The following is a 19,894-nucleotide window of genomic DNA, read 5'->3' as shown; positions in this document are numbered from 1 at the left end:
ATCAAGGTTGTCGTCTCTTTTAGAATATGTAGACATAGTGTTCAATTTTTGTAATCATATTCATCATAATCAATAGATCCACACCCATCTTTGTAATTCGGGCTATTGACCAGGTGTGATATCATCGAGAGAATCACTAGGATCGATACCAACTCTCAATTATTTAAGTGAAGGGAACGGTAATTAAAATTTCAATATTAAGTTAATGTAAAACATACTCTTTGTGTACTTTGCAAGAATAATCCCAAATGGAATTGACTGACTCCTCAAACTAAGGCCTCAAAAAATCAATCAAACCAAATCGGGATTTCCACCATGGGCACAAATAATACACTTTATGTTTACATTATATAAAGCATTTAGCTCTCACTCCCTTAAATAAATAATATCATATTTATTTATTATATTTTCTTAACAAATCATCCTCCATGAGCCCCATCCTTGACTTTCCAACATTGTAGGGTAAAAGCTCCTCCCTAGGCTTCCCAGATACATCGCTTCAAAATGAAAAATTTTGAATAGTTACATACATCGAGGACATATCAAAGTATCTTTTACTAACCTAAAGGCCAAACCATATTACTCATAAGTACTATGTCTGAAAGTTATATTGTGAGGCATAACGCTTTGACCAACGCAAGATACCATCTTTACTTAAAATTTCATTTGTTTACATATTTAAGCATTCCTCTATCTATACATAACAGTCATCAAACCATTCACGTTAGGCATCTGTGTATGAATGGCGATAGGCGTGCATCTTTCAAGTAAGATAGTTAATATAATGCTCTAAAAAGAGACTTATACTTAACGACTTTTTGCCCTAAGCCTTTGAAATATACACTCCCCTAATAGGTAGCATATCGAGGTTGATGTCCCATCCTCGACTTTCAAGCATTTTAGGAGAAAGGCTCCTCCTTGGGCTTCCCAACTACATCGCTTCAACATGACAAATTTTGAATAATCATAAGTGCTATGTTCGATAGTCATATTGTAAGGCATAACCTTTTCACTAACGAAAAATACCATTTTTAGTTAACTTTTCATTTCTTTACATATTTACGTATCCCTTTATCCATACATAACAGTCATCAAACCACTCATGTTAGACATCCATGTATGAATCGCGATGGGCAAGCATCTTTCAAGTAAGATAGTTACTATAATGCTCTGTAAAGAGACTTATACTTAACAACAATTTTCCACCCTGAGCCCTTGGAGTATACACTCCCCTAATAGGTAGCATATCAAGGTTGTAGTCCATTTTAGAATATATAGCTATAGTGTTCAATTTGTGCAATCACAATCATAATAATCAATCGATCCACACCCTTCTTTTGTATTTCAAGCTATCAACCAGGTGTGACATCAGCAAGCGAATCACTAAGTTCTATATCACCTCTCAGTTAACAACGATTTTTCGCCCTAAGACCTTGGACTATACGCTACTTATAAGTAGCATATCAAGCTTGCCATCTCTTCAAGAATATATAGACATAGTGTCCAATTTGTGTAATTATATTCATCATAATCAATAGATCCACACCCTTCTTTGTATTTCGGGCTATCGACCAAGTGTGAGATCATCGACAAAATCACTAAGTTCTATACCACCTCTCAGTTATTTCAGTGAAGGGAACGGTAATTAAAATTTTGATATTAAGTTAATATAAAATATATTCTTTGTATAGTTTGCAGGAATAATCTCGAATGGAATTGACTGACTCTTCAGACTAAGGCCTCAAAGAATCAATCAAACCAAATCAAGATTTCCGACAAGGGCACAAATAATACAATTTATATTTACATTATATTAAGCATTTAGTTCTCACTCCCTTCACTATAATAATTAATATCGTATTTATTTATTATAGTTTATTTACATATCATCCTCCATGAGCTCCATCCTCAACTTTCCAGCATTTAGGAGAAAAGCTCCTCCTTAAGCGTCCCAGCTACATTCCTTCAAAATGACAAATTTTGAATAGTTACATACATTGAGGATGTTTCAAAGTCTCTTTTACTTACCTAAAGGCTTACCATATTACTCAACATAAAGTTGCCGCTGTTGACACTAACCATATATTTATCAATCTACTAAGACATTGGGGCATAGTGGATGATATAATATCATTATAATCATAAGTACTATGTCTTAAAGTCATATTGTAATCCATAACCCTTTAAATAACACAAGCTACCATCATTAATTAAGTTTTCATTTGTTTACATATTTACGTATCCATCTATTAATACATAACAGTCATCAAAACATTCACGTTAGGCATCTATGTAGAATCGCGATGGGTGTGCATCTTTCAAGCAAGATAGATGATACAATGCTCTGGAAAGGGACTTATACTTAACAACAATTTTTTGCCCTAAGCCTTTGGCATATACACTCCCCTAATAGGTAGCGTACTGAGGTTGTTGTCCCTTTTACATTATATAGATATAGTGTTCAATTCCTATAATCACAATCATAATAATCGATCGATCCACAGCCTTCTTTGTATTTTGGGTTATCGACCAGGTGTGACATCATCAAGAGAATCACTATACACCTCATAGTTATCAACACCCTTCTTTGTATTACGGACTATCGACCAACTATGAGATCATTGAGAGAATCATTAATTCAATACCAGCTCTCAGTTATCACGCTTGTTGGGTATTGCTTCTTTCTTAAATCTTGTTTTTGACGTAAAGATGAGCAATTGTTTGCTAGAGTTTTTATCATTTTATTTGAGGTAGACCTAAAATACGAGATGTCAATTTCTCGTAATTTAGTATTGAATGGTGCAAAGGGTGTTGCGCTCTGGAGATTTCCTTCACCTCCAAGATGCTTACATACCCATGTCCACAGAATCAAGCCCCTACTACTCCTCACTATAACAAATATGTATGTAGTTCTAAATTCCAATTGTTTTCACGTATGTTTTCATTTTGTCTATATTCACGTATCCCTCTATCCATACATAACAGTCATCAAACCATTCACGTTAGGCATCTGTTTATGAATCGCACCGCGTGTGCATGTTTCAAGTCAGATAGGTAATATGATGCTATGGAAGGAAAAATATAGTCAACAACGATTTTTCGCATTAAGCCCTTGGGGTATACACTCTCCTAATAGGTAGAGTATCGAGGTTGCTGTCTCTTTTAGAATATATGTCTATAGTGTTCAATTTTTTTAATCATATTCATCATAATCAATAGATCCACACCCTTCTTTGTATTTTGGGCTATCGACCAGGTGTGATATTATCGAGAGAATCAATAAGCTCGATACCACCTCTTAGTTATTTAAGTGAAGGGAACGGTAATTAAAATTTCAATATTAAGTTAATATAAAACATATTCTTTGTATACTTTGCAGGAATAATCTCAAATGGAATTGGCTAACTCCTCGGACTAAGGCCTCAAGGAATCAACTAAACTAAATCGACATTTCCGCCGTGGGCACAAATAATACACTTTATATTTACATTATATTAAGCATTTAGTTCTCACTCCCTTTACCTAAATAATTAATATAGTATTTATTTGTTATATTTTCTTAACAAATCATCCTCCATGAGCTCCATCCTCAACATTCTAGCATTTTAGGGGAAACGCTCCTCCCTAGGCTTCCCAGAGACATCGCTCCAAAATGACAAATTTTGAATAGTTACATACATTGAGGACGTATCAAAGTCTCTTTTACTAACCTAAAGGCAAACCATATTACTCAACATAAAGTTGTTGATGTTGACACAAACCATATATTTATCAATCTGCTAAGACATTGGGGCATAGTGGATGATATAACATCATTTTAATCGTAAGTTCTATGTCCAAAAATTATATTGTAAGGCATAACACTTTGACTAACACAAGATACCATCTTTAGTTAAAATTTCATTTGTTTACATATTTACGTATTCCTCTATCCATACATAATAGCCATCAGACAATTTAGGTTATGCATCCGTGTATGAATCGCGACGGGCGTGCATCTTTCAAGTAAGATAGTTAATATAATGCTCCGAAAAGAGACTTACACTTAACAACGATTTTCCGTCCTAAGCCTTTGGAGTATACACTCCCCTAATAGGTAGGGTTTGAGGTTCATGTCTCTTTTAGAATATATAGATATAGTGTTCAATTCTTGTAATCACAATCATAATAATCAATTGATCCACACCCTTCTTTGTATTTTGGGCTATCGAACAAGTGTGACATTATCAATAAAATCACTAAATTCAATACAACCTCTCAGTTATCAACACCCTTCTTTTTATTTTGGGTTTTTGACAAGCTGTGAGATCTTCGAGAGAATCACTACTTTCAATATCACCTCTCACTTATCATGCATCTAGTTGGGTATTGCTTCATTCTTAAGTCTTGTTTCTGACTTAAAGATTAGCAGTTGTTTGCTAGTGTTTTGTTCTTTTTATTTCAGATAAAACTAAAATTCAAGATCCCAATTTCTACATACTCGTGTCTACAGGATCAAGCCCCTACTGCTACTCACTAAGCCCCTACTGCTACTCACTATAACGAATATGTAGGTAGTTCTACCTTCCAATTGTTTTCACATACGTTTTCATTTGTCTATATTTATGTATCTCTCTATCCATACATAACAGTCATCAAACCATTCACGTTAGGCATCCATCTATGAATTGCATTGCGTGTGCATCTTACAAGTAAGATGGGTAATATAATGTTGTGGAAGGAAAAATATAGTTAACAACAATTTTTCGCCCAAGCCCTTGGAAGATACGCTACCCTATTAGGTGGTGTATCTAGGTTGTTGTCTATGTGAGAATATATAGACACTCCCCTAATATGTAGCGTATCGAGCTTGTCGTCTCTTTTAGAATATATAGACATAGTATTCAATTTGTGTAATCATATTCATTATAATCAATAGATCCACTCCATTTTTTGTATTTAGGGATATCGACCAAGTGTGAGATCATCGAGAGAATCACTAAGTTCTATATGACCTCTCAGTTATTTCAAAGAATGGAACGGTAATTAAAATTTCAATATTAAGTTAATATAAAATAATATCTTTTTATACTTTGCAAGAAAATCTCGAATGGAATTGACTAACTCCTCGAACTAACGCCTCAAAGAATCAATCATACCAAATTTGGATTTCCACCAAGGGAACAAATAATACACTTTATATTTAAATATAATACACGTTATATTTAAGCATTTAGTTCTCACTCCCTTCACTTAAATAATTAATATCATATTTATTTATAATATTTTCTTAACAGATCATCCTCCATGAGCCCCATCCTCGACTTTCCAGCATTTTAGGAGAAAAGCTCCTCCTTAGGCTTCCCAGATACATCGTTTCAAAATGACAGATTTTGAATAGTTACATACATTGAGGATGTATCAAAGTCTCTTTTACTAACCTAAAGGCTAACAATATTACTGAACATAAAGTTGTCGTTGTTGACACAAACCATATATTTATCAATCTACTAAGACACTGGGGCATTGTGGTTGATATAACATCGTTATAATCATAAGTACTATGTCTGAAAGTTATATTGTAAAGCATAATCCCTTTGACTAATTCAAGATACCATCTTTAGTTAAGCTTTCATTTGTTAACATATTTACATATACCTCTATCCATACATAATAGTCATCAAACCATTCACGTTAGGCATGCATGTATGAATCGCGATGACCATGCATCTTTCAAGTAACATATTTAATATCATGCTCTGCAAAGAGACTTAACAACAATTTTTTGACCTAATTGGTGTCCCGTTTAGAATATATAGATATAGTGTTCAATTCTTGTAATCACAATCATAATAATCAATGACTCCACACCCTTCTTTGTATCACTAAGTTTTATACCTCCTCTCAGTTATTTCAACGAAGGGAACGGTAATTAAAATTCAATATTAAGTTAATATAAAACATACTATTTGTATACTTTGCAAGAATAATCTCGAATGCAATTGACTCACTCCTCGGACTACGGCCTCAAGGAATCAATCAAACCAAATCAGGATTTCCGCCAAGAGCACAAATAATACACTTTATATTTACATTATATTAAGCATTTAGTTCTCACTCCCTTTACTTAAATAATTAATATCGTAATTATTTATTATATTTTCTTAACAAATTATATTCCATGAGCCCCATCTGCTTGGAGTATATCACGCTTCATAATAATCAATCGATCCACACCATTCTTTGTATTTCGAGCTATCGACCAAGTGTGACATGATCGAGAGAATCACTAAGTTCTACACCACCTCTCAATTATCAACACCGGTATTTTTGGCTATCGACCAACTGTGAGATATTCGAGAGATTCACTAAGTTCAATATCACCTCTCAGTTATCACGCATCTAGCTGGTTATTGCTTCATTCTTAATTCTTGTTTCTAACGTAAAGATTAGCAGTTGTTTGCTAGTGTTTTGATCTTTTTATTTGAAGTAAACCTAAAATATAAGATCCCAATTTCTCGTAATTTAGTGTTGAATGGTGCATAGAGTGTTGCGCTCTAGACATTTGCTTTACCTCCATCCTGCTTACATACCCATGTCCATGGGATCAAGCCCATACTGCTCCTCACTATAATGAATATGTATATAGTTTTACCTTACAATTGTTTTCACGTACGTTTTCGTCTATCTATATTTACGTATCCCTCTATCCATACATAACAGTCATCAAACCATTCACATTAGGCATCCATTTATGAATCATGTTGTGTGTGCATCTTTCAAGTAAGAAATGTAATATAATGTTGTGGAAGGAAAAATATATTTAACAATGATTTTACGCCCTAGGCCCTTGGAATATACACTCCCCTAAATAGGTAGTGTATCGAGGTTGTCGCCTCTTTTAGAATATATACTCTCCTAAAAGGTATCGTATCGATGTTGCCGTCTCTTTAGAATACATAGACATAGTGTTCAATTTGTGTAATCATATTCATCATAATCAATATATCCACACCCTTTTTTGTATTTCGGGCTATCGACCAGGTGTGAGATCATTGAGAGAATCACTAAGTTCTATACCACCTCTCAGTTATTTCAGTGAAGGGAATGGTAATTAAAATTTTAATATTAAGTTAATATAAAATATACTCTCTGTATACTTTGCAAGAATAATCTCAAATGGAATTGACTAACTCCTCGTACTAACGCCTCAAAGAATCAATCAAACCAAATCGGGATTTCCGCCAAGGGTACAAATAATACACGTTATATTTACATTATATTTAGTTCTCGCTCCCTTCACTTAAATAATTAATATCGTATTTATTTATAATATTTTCTTAATAGATCATCCTCCATGAGCACCATCCTCGACTTTGCAACTTTTTAGGAGAAAAGCTCGTCCTTTGGCATCCTAGATACATCATTTCAAAATAACAAATTTTTAATAGTTACATACATTGAGGGCATATCAATGTCTCTTTACCTAACCTAAAGGCTAACTATATTAATCAACATAAAGTTGTCGTTGACACAAACCATATATTTATCAATCTACTAAGACATTGGGGCATAGTGGATGATATAACATTGTTAGAATCATAAGTACTATGTTTGAAAGTTATATTGTAAGACATAACCCTTTGACTAACGCAACATATCATCATTAGTTAAGTTTTCATTTGTTTACATATTTACATATCCCTCTATCCATACATAATAATCATCAAACCATTCATGTTAGGCATCCATGTATAAATCTCGATGAGTGTGCATCTTTCAAATAAGATAGTTGATATAATGCTTTGCAAAGAGACTTATACTTAACGACGATTTTTCGCCCTAATAGCTAGCGTATCGAGGTTGTTGTCTCTTTTAGAATAAATAGGTATAGTGTTCAATTCTTGTAATCACAATCATAATAATCAATCAATCCACATCATTCTTTGTATTTCGGGCTATCAACCAAGTGTGACATCATCGAGAGAATCACTAAGTTCTATACCACCTCTCAGTTATCAACATCGGTATTTCTGGATATCGACCAGCTGTGAGATATTCAAGAGCTTCACGAAGTTCAATATCACCTCTTAGTTATCACGCATCTAGTTGGGTATTGCTTCATTCTTAAATCTTGTTTTTGACCTAAAGATTAGTAGTTGTTCACTAGTGTTTTGATCGTTTTATGAGGTAAACCTAAAATGCAAGATTCCAATTTCTCGTAATTTAGTGTTGAATGATGCATAAGTCGCTGCGCTCTGGAGGTTTCCTTTAGCTCTAGCCTGCTTACATACCCGTGTCCACGAGATCAAGCCCCTACTGCTCCTCATTGTAACAAATATGTATGTAGTTCTACCTTCCAATCATTTTCACATACGTTTTCATTCGTCTATATTTGTGTATCCCTCTATCCATACATAACAGTCATCAAACCATTCACATTAGGCATCCATCTATGAATCGCGCTACATGTGAATCTTTCAAGTAAGATAGGTAATATAATTTTGTGGAAAGAAAAATATAGGTAACAACGATTTTTTGCCCTAAGCCCTTTTTATATACACTCTCCTAATAGGTAGCGTATCGAGTTTGTCATCTCTTTTAGAATATATAGACACTCCCCTAATAGGTAGCGTATTGAGGTTGTTGTCTCTTTTAAAATATATAAACATAGCGTTCAATTTGTGTAATCATATTCATCATAATCAATAGATCCACATCTTTTTTTGTATTTCGGGCTATCGACCAGGTGTGAGATCATCTAGAGAATCACTAAGTTCTATACCGCCTCTCAGTTATTTTAGTGAAGGGAACGGTAATTAAAATTTCAATATTAAGTTAATATAAAATATACTCTTTGTATACTTTGCAGGAATAATCTTGAATGGAATTGACTAACTCCTCAGACTAAGGCATCAAAGAATCAATCAAACCAAATTTGGATTTCTGCCAAGGGCACAAATAATACACGTTATATTTACATTATATTAAGCATTTAGTTCTCACTCCCTTCACTTAAATAATTAATATCGTATTTATTTATAATATTTTCTTAACAGATCATCCTCCATGAGCCCCATCCTCGGTTTTCTAGCATTTTAGGAGAAAAGGTCCTCCTTAGGCTTCCCAGATAAATCGTTTCAATATGTCAAATTTCAAATAGTTACATACATTGAGGACATATCAAAGTCTCTTTTACTAACCTAAAGGCTAACCATATTACTCAACATAAAGTTGTCATTGTTGACACAAACCATATATTTATCAATCTACTAAGACATTGGGGCATAGTGGATGATATAGCCTCATTATAATCATAAGTATTATGTGTGAAAGTTAATTGTCAGGCATAACCCTTTGACTAACACAACATACCATCTTTAGTTAAGTTTTCATTTGTTTACATATTTACATATCCCTCTATCCATACATAACAGTCATCAAACCATTCGCATTAGGCATCTATGTATGAATCGTGATGGGCGTGCATCTTTCAAGTAAGATAGTTAATATAATGTTGTGGAAGGAAAAATATAATTAACAACGATTTTTCACCCTAAGTACTTGGAGTATACACTCCCCTAATAGGTAGCGTATCATCATTGTCATCTCTTTTAGAATATATAGACATAGTGTTCAATTTTTTGAATCATATTCATCATAATTAATAGATCCACACCCTAAATGTATTCATCATAAGGATCAAATCATTTAGTTTAGGTATTCATCTCTCAATCGCGAGAGGTATGCATTGTTCTAATAGGATAGGTAATATAATGCTCTGGCTTGAGACTTACACTAAGCGATAGTTTGTCACCATAAGCCATTGGAGTCTACATTTCCCTGATACTAGGGCATTGAGGTTGTCATGTTTGGGAGGATATTTAGATATATTGCTCAAGTCTTACAATGATATTTGTCATCATCAATCGTTACACACCGTTCTTTGGATTTCAGGCTATCGGCCAAGTGTGAGATCATCGAGAGAATTACTAATTTCGCTACCACCTCTCGGTTTTTCAACCAACCAGTCAGGTATCGATACCTTCCTGAGACTTGTTTTTGACATAAAGATTAGCAATGGTTTGTTAGTGTTTTAATCTATTTGATTTACGGTAACACGTCATGAAGATTAGCAATGATTTGCTAGTATTTTAATCTATTTGATTTATGGTAAACCTAAAATGTAGTATCTGACTTTTTTGTAATTTAATGTTGGATGGTCCACATGGCATTGTGCTCTGAAGGTTTCCTCCACATCCAAGCTACCTACATACCTATGTCCACAAGATCAAGCCCCTAATCATGCTCACTCTAGTGAATATATATGTAGTTCTAGTTTCTAGTTTTTTTGATGTAACTTGTGTTGGAACGAAAGCTCCCAGGGCTTCTATCCCTCCCCAATAGTCATTCGATATAAAACATCCACTCAAAAGAATTAGGCAAAATCCTTCAACATCCTCTATAACCTTGACAATACTAAGTTCATGTTTTAGTACAACCCCTAGGGGTATGGGTCACAACCCCTAGGTTTTATTATGAATAGTCAAGTGTGATATCACCACGAGAATTACTAAGTGTATCGATAATCAAATGCAGGTATTGATACCTTCTTGAGACTTGTTTTTAACCTAAAGTTTAGTAGTGGTTTGCTAGTGTTTTATTCTTTGTACTTAAAGTAAACCTAAAATACGGGATCTAACTTTTTCGTAATTTATTTTTAGTGTTGAATGGTGCACAGGGCGCTACACTCTAGAGGTTTCCTCCACCTCCAGGCTGCCTACATAACTATGTCCATAGGATCAAGGCCCTAATGCTCCTCAATCTAACAAATATGTACGTAGTTCTAGTTTCCAATTGTTTTACATACCTGTGTCCACGGGATTAAGCCCCTAATGCTCCTCAATCTAACATATATGTATGTAGCTCTAGTTTCCAATTGTCTTCATGTGACTAGTGTGGGAACAAAACCTTTTGCGGCTTTTATCTGTCCCCAACATTTCTTTGTTGTCGAACACCCAATCTTTATTAACTTTTCTTTTAAGTGTTTATTTGTTTATATTTCTACGTATTCATCTATCCATACTAAAGGGTGATCAAACCATTCATGTGATCCATCTATCAATCGTGATGGGCATGCATCATTCAAATAGGATAGATAATATAATGCCCTACCTACAAACTCGTATTAAGCAACACTTTTCCACCTTAAGCTCTTCGAGTCTACACTTTCCTAATAGTAGTGAACTGAGGTTGCCATCTTTCAGAGGATATATAGATATATTGCTCAAGTCTTGTAATGATATTTGTCATCATCAATAGACCCACACCGTTCCCTGGATTTTAGGCTATCGACCAGGTGTAAGACCAGCAGAGAATTACTAAGTTTGATACAGCTTCTCACTATTTTAGGCATCTAGTCAGCTTTCGATACCTTCTTTAGACATGTTTTTGATTTAAATATTAGATGTGGATAGGTAATATAATCCTCTGGCTAGAGACTTTTACTAAACAGCGGTTTTTTGCCCTAAGCACTTAGATTCTACACTCCCCTAATAGTAGTGCACCAAGGTTGTTGTCCTTTATAGGAGATATCTAAGTATATTGCTCAACTGTTGTAATCATATTCGTCATAATCAATAGATTCACACCCTTCCTTGGATTTTGGGCTCTCAGCGAGGTTTGAGATGCCCGAGAGAATTACTTAGTTCGATAAAATCTCTTAGTTATCAAGCATCGGTCTTGTTTTTTACCTCAAAAATAGCAATGGTTCACTAGTGTTTAATTTTTTATTTAAGGTAAACCTAAAACGCGGGATCTCACTTATTCATAATTTAGTCTTGAATGGAGCATAGGGCGTTGTACACTAGAGGTTTCCTCCATCTCCAGGCTGCCTACATACCTATATTCACGGTATCAAGCCCCTAATGCTCCTCACTCTAACGAATATGTATGTGGTTTTGGCTTCCAATTTTTTTCATGTAACTAGTATTGGAACATAACCTTCTGGGGCTTCTATCTATCCCGAACAGTACTTCCATGCTACCTATATGCCTGTGTCCACGAGATCAAACCCCTAATGTTGCTCACTCTAACAAATATGTATGTAATTCTGGATTTTAATAGTTTTCATGTAACTGATGTGGGAACGGAACCTCTTGGGGTTTCCATTTGTCCCAAACAGTTCTTCGTTGGGTATCATCTTCAAACTCTCAAATGAAATCTCGGAAAATATTGAACAACAAATGCATGCAGCTGAATTTAATAACTTTCAACAAACATAACCATAAATTCATCCAATATAACAGTTTCTATAACCTCGGGTTCGTTGTTGAATTATACATCAGATATACAATAACTTATCGTCACCACAATCCAATCTTAAAAAGAGTGTTACAGATTGGAAATACCAGACTAGAAATACCACGATGGGTTTTCGTCAACCGTCTTCTGACTTGTGGGTTTCATCCTCCAAGTGGGTTGAAAAGTGAAGCTTCCAATTGACTCTCCAAGAGAGCTCAATATCAAAATCAAATCCAAGTATAAAGAAATGAGCTCCTCCTCTGCCTTTAAAAGAGGCAGCCTATGACTTTAGCTTTTGTATTTTTGCCTATCCCGATGCCAACTCATCTCTTATTCACTCTCCCTTTAATTAAAATTGACTTAATAATTCTGTATTAAGTCCTCAATGGTCATATATTGGATTGGCTTATCAGCTTATAATGTGTTGGAAAAAAGCATGGATTTTTTTTACACTATAGTTGAATTTTGATACAAATCTACTAATCGGCAGAGGCCTTGTCGCCATTACAAAGCAAGATGGTAATATTGATGTTATAATACCTTGTTGCAGACTGTCAAAGACTCCTGTGAACATTACAAGAAAGGGAAAGGTGCATAAATCTATACAGGTTTGGACAGTTCGCTACAAATCGCTGAAAAGATTAAAAAGATTCAGATATAAAGATTACATCGTATTGTACAGAAAGTATCCTATTGTTGCTGCTACATTAGAAATGGTTTCTAAATTCAATTTGAAGATGAGAAACTTAAAATGTCCACATTTGTGTTACATGCCATAATTCTGAGTGGGATATCATTAGAGATTTTCTATTCTACGTTACTAAACTTATCAGATGACTGGAATGCACTTAAGATCAAACCACATACATGGTAGATACCAGGCAAATCTTTAACCTTCAGGATTCTAAGCATCCAGCTCTTAGTTATCAGGACAATAACAATACAAGTTTTTCAAACTCTCAAGACCACAGATGTAGCCAAGTTGCATGGCAATCACAGTTGATCATTGATAACCAAAACAAAAGGAGTATTTTAAATCTCCATAAGTCACAAGCCATCTGACAACTTCATCAATTACCTTTTGTTTATGATTATGATCTTTACCAACTCTGTTGATAAAGTCCCTAAGCTTTTCTGTGTACACAAGACTGGAAAAATAAAAGACAAACAAAATTTGGATTATGTTCATATTTATGTTTTCATTGATTGATGTCAACATATTACCAAAATAAAAATTCAGTAAACTTTATCCAGATTTACTTTCTTGGTGGTGTTTCCTCATTTTATTACTAGTCTGTGAAGTTTTAGCTAGCCAAACTGTTCACTATATGCTCAAATAGAGAATTAAAGCAGAAATTTCACTCAATTAAACTCATTAAGCAACCAGCAATAGAGAAACTTCGCTCAACAAAACTCAGTTAGCTAGTCAAAGATAAAACAAGAAGTAATCAATGCAAGCAATCAGCCATAGAGAAATCTGAATAGTTTTTGTTGCCAACAATTCTGAATGGGGAAGAAGCCATTCATATTTCCTACATATTAAGATTGGCTTCCCAAAAGCATAATCCTACAGGTACCTATATAACTGGACTTTCTGACATCTTATCAGGACTATGTTGACAAAGCCATAAAATACTAACCTTATTCAGTTCAACCTATTTCTTTGATATCTTCTTCTCACAAAGCAAGGTCTCCTTAATATATGCTTCCCAATGTTAAATCACCATAGAAAATGCTCTAGTTTCAAAGGTTTCTGCAAAAGCAAATTAGAAAAAAAAAGTTCATCAGCCCTTTAAAGAAAATGAATCATTTAAAGAAAGTTAAGCTTGTCAAGCTTCCCATTCAAGTCAATAAAATCTCATGTTAGTCATAATCTAAGCCTTCAATTATATCACTTATCAAAACCCGTCACAAAGGAATTTTATGTCTGTGGAGTTGAGTTTCTTATGACATTGCATGATAATTAAATAGAGGAAGATCTACAAAACAAAATTATTTCTTTATTCTGAAATATTAAGTTTCCCCAAATAAAATAGGAAAACAATTTAATCTCTAAAAAATACATCATCTAAAAATACATTTTAGAATGGCAAGAGCCTGAACAGAAGTTCAACAGTCGATGAAGTTTATGCGACATATATTATATTTGCCTATAACATAGTGAAAGATATAATACTTTGCAACCATCATTATAAAACTTTGCTTTAATTACATAAAACTTTTATAGGCAGGATACAAAAACATCAAAAAACAAAGTTTATATAAGAAAGTATAGAGTTCTATGAGGCTAATTATTGGATTTATTCATATATTGAATAAACAAATATTTTGACAATTGTTTTTGTGCTGCAACAAAAAAAAAAATTAACAGGCTTGGCCACTTCAACATGCGGTATGTTGCATCCAACTCTTATAGTTGATGTTGATTAAAATTGTATATAAAATTGACATGGAAAATTAGATTCCAATTATGCTAATCACAAACAATTTGAATGAAGAAACTCTAAAATGAACTATTAGATTACATTATCATTCATTAAATCTCAAGGCGAATACCATACAATAATCATAACTCCCTACGAAATTCATTTACTACAAAGAAGCTGCATCCATGAAAAGTACATCACATTCTAAAAGGCACTCAAAATTCAACAGAATCCAATACCAAACTAATGTCACAAAATTATAGTGACATGCTAATATATTTTAATGTCAAGGCACACATTACAAAAACTTCTGGAACCAAATTCACCAGATGCACCTCCATGTATTTAAATGCAGCTAATACGAAATTAAAATTTATCTTATATCACTAGTTCACAATGTATGATAGCCTCAACTCTATAAAAATAACTAGAGCTTGTGAAAAATACCCTCAGTATCACTTATTTTGTATTGGATTTTGTTTATGTGCTGAGGACACCTATACATGCTATGACCTATCCCTATAGGAGATATTTCAAGGATATGGTATTTCCCAAAATATTCCCAACCCATACCTGATTTGGAAAATGGAAATTTTGTTAATGGAAACAGTGCTTGTCCCCTATAGCCAGACAGCTTAAAAAGTATCTCGTTTCTAAACAAAAAAATTGTAAAGAAAAAAAAAACAGGGATGAGGGGAGAGCACACGAGGATTAGAAAATTGTGAGAGCAATTTTCTAATAAGGAGATTACACCCAAAATTGACACATTTCACAAATTAACTCTAGAAGCTCAATTTTATTGCAATTTGATATTTTCACACAATATATTGCATGCACACAACAAACCCTTTAAATATTATGCCTGCAATAAATCTAGAATTCATTCTGGTAGCTTTACTTCCCAAAAACCCTGCAAACCTCTAACCCCAAACCAACACTACAAAATCACAAACTGTGATCTAATACTTCCAACTCTTGGATTTAATCACATACAGAGAATGTATATAAATAGACTATAATTAACTCTACCATAAACACAAACCCTCGAACCTAGGATTAACATCAAATAGGATAATAAGGATACAGTGTGCAAGTTGCCCAAAACTAGACAAAACTCATTGAAACTATAGAAAACTTGCAAAGTTTGGTCACTACACTTAAAAAGGATACGAACAGACACATCGTAACAACCATGTCTCCTCACTATACAATAACTTCAACAAATCAAATGGAGATAAAAACTCTACAAACTACTCAAATTACATTGTCAAAATTGCTAATTCTTTAAGAACAATTGCAACCTCTAATGGAGATTATCTACTACAATCCAAGGCCTCCCAAGACTCAGATCACTCGAAATCCATGAGTTTCCAACCCACAAGCCTCCCACTTCAATGATTTATCAGCCACTGAAGATTTATCTCGAGAGTTATTGGCCTTGTAATGAATTGAACCCTTCATTGATATCAATCAGAAATCAACACTTGAGGACTTACTAAACACAATGGACAATATCAAGCCTACCTCAAGAACCTGCATTTTCTATGAAATATTACTACTTTACTACTTTTCCATGATGACAAATTAATTAATTTACGAGTTTGATTACTTCCCCTCCACATAAAACATCACCATAGTTGTTTTGTACACTTGATATTCCTTAGTAATCAGTTCCATTCCGTGACTAGTTGGCTGGTGTGCAATGTTCCTGTTATAAAATAAATCATTTTTATCAAACCATTGTAACAGGCCAATTGATTTAATGTATCTTGGACCCATTTTTATTTTGTTTTCGTAGTTTGTGTCACCATTGGCTATCTTTGTACACCCTCAGAAAGTTTTCCCCGACGAGTATTTAAGCACAGCTTTTAGATAGTCATTAGGTATGCATTTTGGATTATTTCTATGTACTGCGAATTCCAGTTGGGAGTCTCTATTCTTCGCCATTTCGTAAGTGAAAGATCTTCCCTATTTGGCTTTGTCCGGTTTCGGTAGGATTCAACACTCACCCTATTCCGTCACCTATAACACTTCGCTCGAATCTAGCAAAACAAAGCACCATCTTTTGGCAATTATTGATTGAAGGTTATTTCTATTCAGCATCTTTATTCTTGTTGGCATTATCTCATGTATCTGTGATTAACCATTTCTTCTCCATATCCCGTCCGCAACTCATAACACTCCTGACACATACCATTGCATCCTCCTGTCTGATTTCTGTACAGCCTCTTTTGCAACACCATACGGCCAAGCCTCCTACCAACGTACAGCCATAACCCATCCACCGTACGGCTCACCTTGACTTCCGTACAGCCATCAACTGCTCTCTCTCAACCGTATGGTCCCCTCATACACCATCATACAACCAGCAAAGGACACCATACAGTCTCTAGGTACTCAACTGTACAGCAGCCCAACATAGTCTGGATGTCATTTTGACCTAGCCATACATCACCTTGTTTGTCCATCATGTTACAGTGCTCATCTATTCGGAGTTATATGTATTTGGGAACATTACAGTAGTATCAGAGCACTTCAATCTTGCCAGCATGTGAACAGTGAATGAGAGTTTATAGCCAGAAGAGACAAAGAACCCATTCCGTTGATAGAATGGCTGCTGAACTACTGAGAGAACTTGCAAAGAATCAGGCATAGATCACCGATACTAAGCGACCCATGGAAGAGACTCTCAAAAAGTTGGCAAACAATAAAATATTTGGAGAAAAAAATGGTCACAGCGCAGACTCAGTGTCGGGTAAAACAAACCCTCATCCAAAACACTCTCGACCTTCCATGCCATCTTTTCAAGCACCACACGGAGGGAAACAACCAACCTTTGAAGAGATGCAAAAACAACTAAGAGAAGACTGAAAGAATGCAAATTTTGAGCAAGATATATCTTACAAAGATTACGCGGATCTGAGAATGAGATATTCAGGAGGCAGAAACCAATGATATTTTAATGATGATCTCAGAAGAGAATTAAGTAAAGTAAATCTATCTCCATTTGACGGATCCGGATCCATATCTGCACAAGCATGGGTAATGAAGGCCGATACTTCCAGTTGAATCCTATGCCAAAAGAAGCAATCAAATTTGTGATGCTGCACTTGGACGGATATGCACATGAATGGTGGCATCACGACACCATCGCAATGGAGCATGATCAAATAACTACTTATGAGGAATTCACTGAGAGATTGATAGATTGATTTGATGGTAAAGATTCGAAACTCAATTTCAAAGATTTGGCGCAACTGAGGCAAACTGGATCGGTCCACTAGTACATTGTGGAATTTCAAAAACTTTCTGTGTTGGTCACGGACATTTATGAAAGAAGACAGAAAGTGCTCTTCATGGACGAAATGACAGAACCACAGAAAGGTTGGGTAAAAGGGTTCAATCCTGCCATGAAGGCACGGAGCATGGCATCATCATCGACATCATCCTCTCAAAGTTACTCACACCCCAAACCGCCGGCGTTTTTGAGGGACAAAGATAATAAACCTCCGCCCAAGAAGCTGTCATTGGACGAAGCTATCGGACAAGAACTCCGAAGGAAGGAATTATGTTTCAACTACAAGGGACCATTGGAACCTGGCCACAGATGCCTCGGAAAAGGAAAAATACACTACATTGAGGTCGTGTCCGATGATGAGGATGAACAAGAGGAAACGCTTGCCGAAGACAACCAACATCACGACGACACCAACATGGTTAGTTTCAACCGTACGGAAAGAATTTCAGCTTTGGTATGTTGCGGAGGAACTACTGCCGTAGCTGGTAGCCCAAGGTGCACAATTTTTTGTGTACAGGGTACCTTCAACGACAAAGGGTTACGATGATGCTAGATAGCAAAGCCTCTCTAAATTTCATAAACTCATCTCTGGTGAAGCGAAGAGGTTTACCTACGGAGACACACGCAAGATTTCAGGTCAAGGTTGCCGGAGGGACTCTTTTGCCCTACACACACCTTGTTCCTCAGCTAAGTATCACAATGGCGAATCACACAGTGACCAAGGATTTCTTCATAGTGGACCTTGATGACATGGAGGTTATTCTAGGCATACAGTGAATGGAGGCACTTGATGAATACACTCAGAGCTTCAAATGAATGGATTTCACTTTCGCTGTCAATGGAAAGAAGGTTATTCTTGGTGGAATGGCAAATGAGGGTCCTCAGGAAGTTTTTGCACATCGAATGGAAGCAATTTTTCGGCATGATGACATTGCTTGGGCAGCACATTGTTTTGTTTCGACAGAACCTATAAATGGGCAACAGACACCTCTCCAGAATGATGATCTCCAGAAGATTTTGAGCAACCACGATAAAGTTTTTATAGACATTCCTACTAGCATACCACCCCATCGAGGGTTTGAAGATACAATCGAGTTGGAAGCAGGAGCCAAATCGGTCATAACCACACCATATCGCCATCCCAAGAAGCTTAAAGATGAGATTGAAAAGACGATTCAGGAACTGCTAGAGAAATGATGGATTCATCCCAGTTCTAGCCCTTTCACGTCGTCAATGGTATTGGTCAAAAAGAAGGACGAGATGATGCACATGTGTGCAGACTACCGTGTGTTGAACAAAAAAACAATAAAGAATAGATATCTCATTCCAAGGATAGATGAGTTGCTAGATGAATTACATGGTGCAGTCTACTTTTCAAAAATAGATCTTCGTTCCGGATACCATTAGATCTGCATGAGGGAGGAAGATGTAGCAAAGATGGCCTTTTGTTGTCACTATGGGCATTATGAGTTTTTGGTCATGTCGTTCGGATTGACAAATGCACTTGCTACATTTCAATCATGCATGAATCGCATCTTCAACAAACAATTAAGTACTTATTGGTATTTTTTGATGCTCTTATTTATAGCAAGACATGGGAGAAGCACCTGAAGCATCTAGATGAAATCCTAAGGATCATGGAGGAACAGTATTTGTTCGCCAAGCAATGAAAGTGTGAATTCAGTATGACACAAATATTGTACCTGGGGCATGTTGTCAATAAATATGGAGTTCAAGTTCATCAGAAGAAGATTCAAGCTATCCTTGATTGGCCTCCCCCAAAATCACTCTCGGAATTGCGAGGATTTTTTAAACTGTGCAGTTATTACCAGAGGTTCGTTAAAGGATTCTCTCAGCTCATAGCACCTTTAACGAATCTGACAAGGGG

At 35.3% G+C, this 19,894-nt stretch overlaps 1 long non-coding RNA gene across 2 annotated transcripts in view; it reads right to left on the bottom strand.

Annotated features, from left to right (window-relative positions):
- LOC149567646 (uncharacterized) overlaps positions 1-19,894 on the bottom strand; it is a 93,781-nt gene that overhangs the window by 47,465 nt on the left and 26,422 nt on the right. For both annotated transcript variants that reach the window (XR_016361646.1, XR_016361645.1), the window contains exon 3: positions 13,923-14,035. This is a non-coding gene — a long non-coding RNA (uncharacterized LOC149567646). The remainder of the gene's footprint in view (positions 1-13,922; positions 14,036-19,894) is intronic.

The sequence above is a fragment of the Cupressus sempervirens genome, chromosome 3, assembly GCF_028749045.1.
Source record: "Cupressus sempervirens isolate cs-2001-9-10 chromosome 3, ASM2874904v1, whole genome shotgun sequence".
In the NCBI taxonomy this organism is placed as follows: domain Eukaryota; kingdom Viridiplantae; phylum Streptophyta; class Pinopsida; order Cupressales; family Cupressaceae; genus Cupressus; species Cupressus sempervirens.
The sequence above is the reverse complement of the archived record's forward strand: the minus strand, read 5'-3'. Positions and strand labels throughout refer to the sequence as shown.